Genomic DNA, 6,670 nt, shown 5'->3' on the forward strand with positions numbered 1-6,670 from the left:
TTTTAGTTTTTAGATTTTAGATTTTAGTTTTAGATTTTGGTATTAGTTTTTTAAATGAAAAATCTCAAAAAAAAGGTTTTTGGTTTTTGAGAAAAATTAACGTAAAGAATCAAAAACTAGATTTCCTAAATTATAGAACAATTGAAAATCTAGAATCGTGAATGGAAGACTATAACAAAATAGTTTCCCTAAATTTTAGGAAAACCAAAATTTTAAAATCTTGATTGGTATAAAAATGAGATTTTGAAAAACAAAAACCAAAATCTCTCTCAAAATCTACAAAACATTCAAGGCCAAAAAAAACAAAAGAAATAAATTGTAACGCATAAGTTGGTTTTCTTTTGCCAGAATTTGCTCAATGGGCGGTTTTGAAAAGAGGGAAACGATTTTTGTGTTCCTCTTATACAATGAGCTTCTATAAATTGTTAACTCAATAGATAAACAATAAAAAATTTATGATTCCAAAATTATTATCTTATCAATGAATAAAATATGTTATTAATATGGACATTATTAGTTTATAAAAGGGAAAAAAACTTAAAAATACCTCATCTATTTTTTATTTGGAAGTTTAATATCTCGTTTTTTTTGGTTAGAAGAAAAATATCTCATTTAATTAAATCGTGTGATTTAATACTCAAACTAATAAATTTTCTAGTTTCATACTTACGATTTTTTGACAAAAATAAAATTCCGTTTTTACCCTTACTATATCAATTAATAATTAATTTTAACTGACATGGTATTAATTTATAATTTTATTTGAATTAAAATTAATAAAAAGAAATATTAAATAAACTTAATTTTAATTCAAATANTCAGCTTTTTTGTTTTGTTTTGTTTTGTTTTGTTTATTTAATTTTTGATCCGTCCTTTATTGGCAAATTCTCTCTCTCACTATCACTCTCACTACTGTTAAGTGTATAACACGCGCTTTAGTACAGGGACACGTGACTGAACTCGGTTCGGTGTTACGAGGTTGTCGTATGAGGCGGCGCGTTCCCGCTTTAAAAGGCAACGGTTACAGTACTCTTCTCTTATTCACGCTTGTCCTCCTTCTCTAAACACATTACTAGTAAAATAATTTTTGGCCTAAACAGAAACTTTTCTTCCTCCCTCTTTTTCCTCGAGAACATCCAGATGTTTGCTTTCTTATTTAGAAAAAAAAAAAGATTCTTGTATTTACTACACGAAACAACAAATTGTAAGTTTGTAACGCATATTTGAGTTATTAAAATATACATATATATAGAAATTGTAACGCATAAGTTGGTTTTCTTTTGCCAGAATTTGCTCAATGGGCGGTTTTGAAAAGAGGGAAACGATTTCTGTGTTCCTATACAGTGAGCTTCTAGAAATTGTTAACTCAATAGATTTAACAATAAAAATTTATGATTCCGAAATTATCAATGAATAAAATGTTATTAATATGGACATTTTTTAGTTTAGAAAATTTTATTGTATGTGTGAGTAAAAAAGATAGAAAAAGGAGAAATAATTTGGTGGATGGTGGGTATGAGAATGGAAAAATAGTTTGTATGTTAAGAATAATTAAATTATAATATCTTTTTGTAAATTAACAAATTTTTTTTGTTTCAAATTAATATTTTATAAATTTAGAAAATCTTGTATTCTCAACATTATTAGTTTATAATGTTTTTATTGTATGTTTGAATAAGACTAACAATTGTATTTCTATTAACTTTTTTATGAGCGACGTCCAAAGAGATCAGAATTTACTTTTAATATGTCGGACATGTCAGAGATTGATATTCCGTTAAAGTCGGTTGTTTGCCAATTAGAAATATTGTGTGAAAAATTCAATCTTATGGGTTTTTCGTGCATAAAGTCGTTTGCTCTTTTTTTGTCTCTTTTCTACCAAAAGTTACGAAACAAATGCTCCAAATTTGTCGTAAATGCTCCAAAATTATCGTAAACGTTACAGATTAATATGTTCAAAGTCAAATGATTGTACGTAAAAAATAACACGTGTGAAGGACTTCGCTTTTCGGTTTTCTTTGCATTACTTATTCTCGTGATCTCTATTTGTCTCTTTCTCTTCGTAATTAAAACGCAAATGCTCCAAAGTCGGCATACATGTCAGAGATTGATCCGTTCTCTTAAAATCAAATGTTCGTTCATAGGAAACAACATGTGTGAAGAATTTTACTCATGGTTCTCTTGAATTAGGTATTTTCTTCAATTCCATTTGTATATTCTCTCCTAGCAGTTAAAACAAAAATATAAATATTTCATATCCGCAATATATGTCAGAGATTCATCTATATTCTTAAAGTTAATTGTCTGTTAATTGGAAATAACTCTTGTGAAAAATTTTACTTTATGGTGTTTTTCTTGCATTAACTTTACTTGATCTTCTTTATGTTTCTTTTCTTCCCGAAGTTACAGTACTCTTCTCTTATTCACGCTTGTCCTTCTTATTTAAACACATTGCTAGTAAATAATTTTGGCCTAAACAGAAACTTTTATTGTTTTTCCTTTTCTTCTCCCTCTTTTTCCTCGAGAACATCCAGATGTTTGGTTTCTTATTTAGAAAAAAAAAAAGATTCTTATATTTACTACACAAAACAACAAATTGTAACGCATATTTGAGTTATTAAAGGCCATGAATGGACACTGCTTTTAAATTGAGTTTTTGGATTTAGGCCTTGAATGTTTTGTAGATTTAAAAAGAGATTTTGGTTTCTGTTTTTCAAAATCTCATTTTTAACCAATCAAGATTTTAAAATTTTGGATTCCCTAGAATTTAGAAAAACTCTTTGGTTGTACTCTCCCATTCACGATTTTAGATTTTTACTACTCCTATAATTTAGAGAATCTAGTTTTTACTCTTTTTACGTTCTTTACTCTCAAAAACCAAAAACCAATTTTTTTGGGATTTTTCATACAAAAACCTAATAGCAAAATCTAAAACTAAAATCTAAAATTGAAAAACTAAAAACCAAATCAAAAAACTGAATCAAAAACTGCATCCATTCATGGCCTTAGTTTTTAGTTTTTAGATTTTAGATTTTAGTTTTAGATTTTGGTATTAGTTTTTTAAATGAAAAATCTCAAAAAAAAGGTTTTTGGTTTTTGAGAAAAATTAACGTAAAGAATCAAAAACTAGATTTCCTAAATTATAGAACAATTGAAAATCTAGAATCGTGAATGGAAGACTATAACAAAATAGTTTCCCTAAATTTTAGGAAAACCAAAATTTTAAAATCTTGATTGGTATAAAAATGAGATTTTGAAAAACAAAAACCAAAATCTCTCTCAAAATCTACAAAACATTCAAGGCCAAAAAAAACAAAAGAAATAAATTGTAACGCATAAGTTGGTTTTCTTTTGCCAGAATTTGCTCAATGGGCGGTTTTGAAAAGAGGGAAACGATTTTTGTGTTCCTCTTATACAATGAGCTTCTATAAATTGTTAACTCAATAGATAAACAATAAAAAATTTATGATTCCAAAATTATTATCTTATCAATGAATAAAATATGTTATTAATATGGACATTATTAGTTTATAAAAGGGAAAAAAACTTAAAAATACCTCATCTATTTTTTATTTGGAAGTTTAATATCTCGTTTTTTTTGGTTAGAAGAAAAATATCTCATTTAATTAAATCGTGTGATTTAATACTCAAACTAATAAATTTTCTAGTTTCATACTTACGATTTTTTGACAAAAATAAAATTCCGTTTTTACCCTTACTATATCAATTAATAATTAATTTTAACTGACATGGTATTAATTTATAATTTTATTTGAATTAAAATTAATAAAAAGAAATATTAAATAAACTTAATTTTAATTCAAATAAACCTAGTTTACAAAAGAGTGATTAGAGTTTAGATTTTACAATTAAACAAAATTATATGTCGGTTTGGGTTTACAAAATAGTGGGTAGGGTTTAGATTTTATAATTAAACAAAATTATATGTCGGTTTGGGTACTACAGAGAGTGGTTAGGGTTTATATTTTACAATCAAACAAATTTATATATCGGTTTGGGTTTATAAAAGAGTGGTTAGGGTTTAGATTTTACAATTAAACAAAATTGTATTTCAATTTGGGTTTATAAAAAAATGATTAGGGTTTAAATTACATAATTAAACAAAATTATATATCGATTTGGATTTATAAAAAAGTAATTTAGATTTACATAGTATAATTAAAAACTATAATATAATGTTTAGAATTAATAACTTTAAAACTATAATAATTAAAAACATTATTTGTTTCCTTAATTAAGTGGGGGTGAATCCAAGAATTGTCCATAAATTAATATCAGGTCATTTAAAATTAATTATTAATTAATATAGTAAGGGTAAAAATGGAACTTTATTTTTGTCAAAAAATCGTAAGTATGAAACTAACAAAATTTATTAGTTTGAGTATTAAATCACACGTTTTATTTAAATGAGATATTTGTTTCCAACCAAAAAGACAAGGTATTAAACTTCCAAATAAAAAATAGATGAGGTATTTTTAAGCTTTTTTCCCGTTTATAAAATTTGATTGTATGTTTGAGTTAAAAAGATAGTAAAAAGGAGAAATAATTTGGTAAATGGTGGTTTTGAGAATGGAGAAATAATTTGTATGTTAAGAATAATTAAATTACAATATTTTTTTTGTAAATTAACAAAGTTTTCTGATTTCAAACTAATATTTTATAAATTAAGAAAATCTTGTATTCTCAACATTATTAGTTTATAATGTTTTTATTGTATGTTTGAATAAGACTAACAATTGTTTTTCTTTTTAACTTTTTATGAGTGACATCCAAAGAGATTGGAATTTGCTTCTAATATGTCGGACATGTCAGAGATTGATATTCCGTTAAAGTCGATTGTTTGCCAATTAGAAATAATGTGTGAAAATTCAATCTTACGGGTTTTTCGTGCATAAAGTCGTTTGCTCTCTTTTTGTCACTTTTCTACCAAAAGTTACAAAACAAATGCTCCAAATCTGTCGTAAATGCTCCAAAATTATCGTAAACGTTATGTTCTTTTAAAGTCAAATGATTGTACGTAAAAAATAACACGTGTGAAGAACTTCGCTTTTCGGTTTTCCTTGCATTACTTATTCTCGTGNCTGTGTTCCTATACAGTGAGCTTCTAGAAATTGTTAACTCAATAGATTTAACAATAAAAATTTATGATTCCGAAATTATCAATGAATAAAATGTTATTAATATGGACATTTTTTAGTTTAGAAAATTTTATTGTATGTGTGAGTAAAAAAGATAGAAAAAGGAGAAATAATTTGGTGGATGGTGGGTATGAGAATGGAAAAATAGTTTGTATGTTAAGAATAATTAAATTATAATATCTTTTTGTAAATTAACAAATTTTTTTTGTTTCAAATTAATATTTTATAAATTTAGAAAATCTTGTATTCTCAACATTATTAGTTTATAATGTTTTTATTGTATGTTTGAATAAGACTAACAATTGTATTTCTATTAACTTTTTTATGAGCGACGTCCAAAGAGATCAGAATTTACTTTTAATATGTCGGACATGTCAGAGATTGATATTCCGTTAAAGTCGGTTGTTTGCCAATTAGAAATATTGTGTGAAAAATTCAATCTTATGGGTTTTTCGTGCATAAAGTCGTTTGCTCTTTTTTTGTCTCTTTTCTACCAAAAGTTACGAAACAAATGCTCCAAATTTGTCGTAAATGCTCCAAAATTATCGTAAACGTTACAGATTAATATGTTCAAAGTCAAATGATTGTACGTAAAAAATAACACGTGTGAAGGACTTCGCTTTTCGGTTTTCTTTGCATTACTTATTCTCGTGATCTCTATTTGTCTCTTTCTCTTCGTAATTAAAACGCAAATGCTCCAAAGTCGGCATACATGTCAGAGATTGATCCGTTCTCTTAAAATCAAATGTTCGTTCATAGGAAACAACATGTGTGAAGAATTTTACTCATGGTTCTCTTGAATTAGGTATTTTCTTCAATTCCATTTGTATATTCTCTCCTAGCAGTTAAAACAAAAATATAAATATTTCATATCCGCAATATATGTCAGAGATTCATCTATATTCTTAAAGTTAATTGTCTGTTAATTGGAAATAACTCTTGTGAAAAATTTTACTTTATGGTGTTTTTCTTGCATTAACTTTACTTGATCTTCTTTATGTTTCTTTTCTTCCCGAAGTTACAGTACTCTTCTCTTATTCACGCTTGTCCTTCTTATTTAAACACATTGCTAGTAAATAATTTTGGCCTAAACAGAAACTTTTATTGTTTTTCCTTTTCTTCTCCCTCTTTTTCCTCGAGAACATCCAGATGTTTGGTTTCTTATTTAGAAAAAAAAAAAGATTCTTATATTTACTACACAAAACAACAAATTGTAACGCATATTTGAGTTATTAAAGGCCATGAATGGACACTGCTTTTAAATTGAGTTTTTGGATTTAGGCCTTGAATGTTTTGTAGATTTAAAAAGAGATTTTGGTTTCTGTTTTTCAAAATCTCATTTTTAACCAATCAAGATTTTAAAATTTTGGATTCCCTAGAATTTAGAAAAACTCTTTGGTTGTACTCTCCCATTCACGATTTTAGATTTTTACTACTCCTATAATTTAGAGAATCTAGTTTTTACTCTTTTTACGTTCTTTACTCTCAAAAACCAAAAACCAATTTTTTTG

Source organism: Camelina sativa, chromosome 9, assembly GCF_000633955.1.
Source record: "Camelina sativa cultivar DH55 chromosome 9, Cs, whole genome shotgun sequence".
Lineage (NCBI taxonomy): Eukaryota > Viridiplantae > Streptophyta > Magnoliopsida > Brassicales > Brassicaceae > Camelina > Camelina sativa.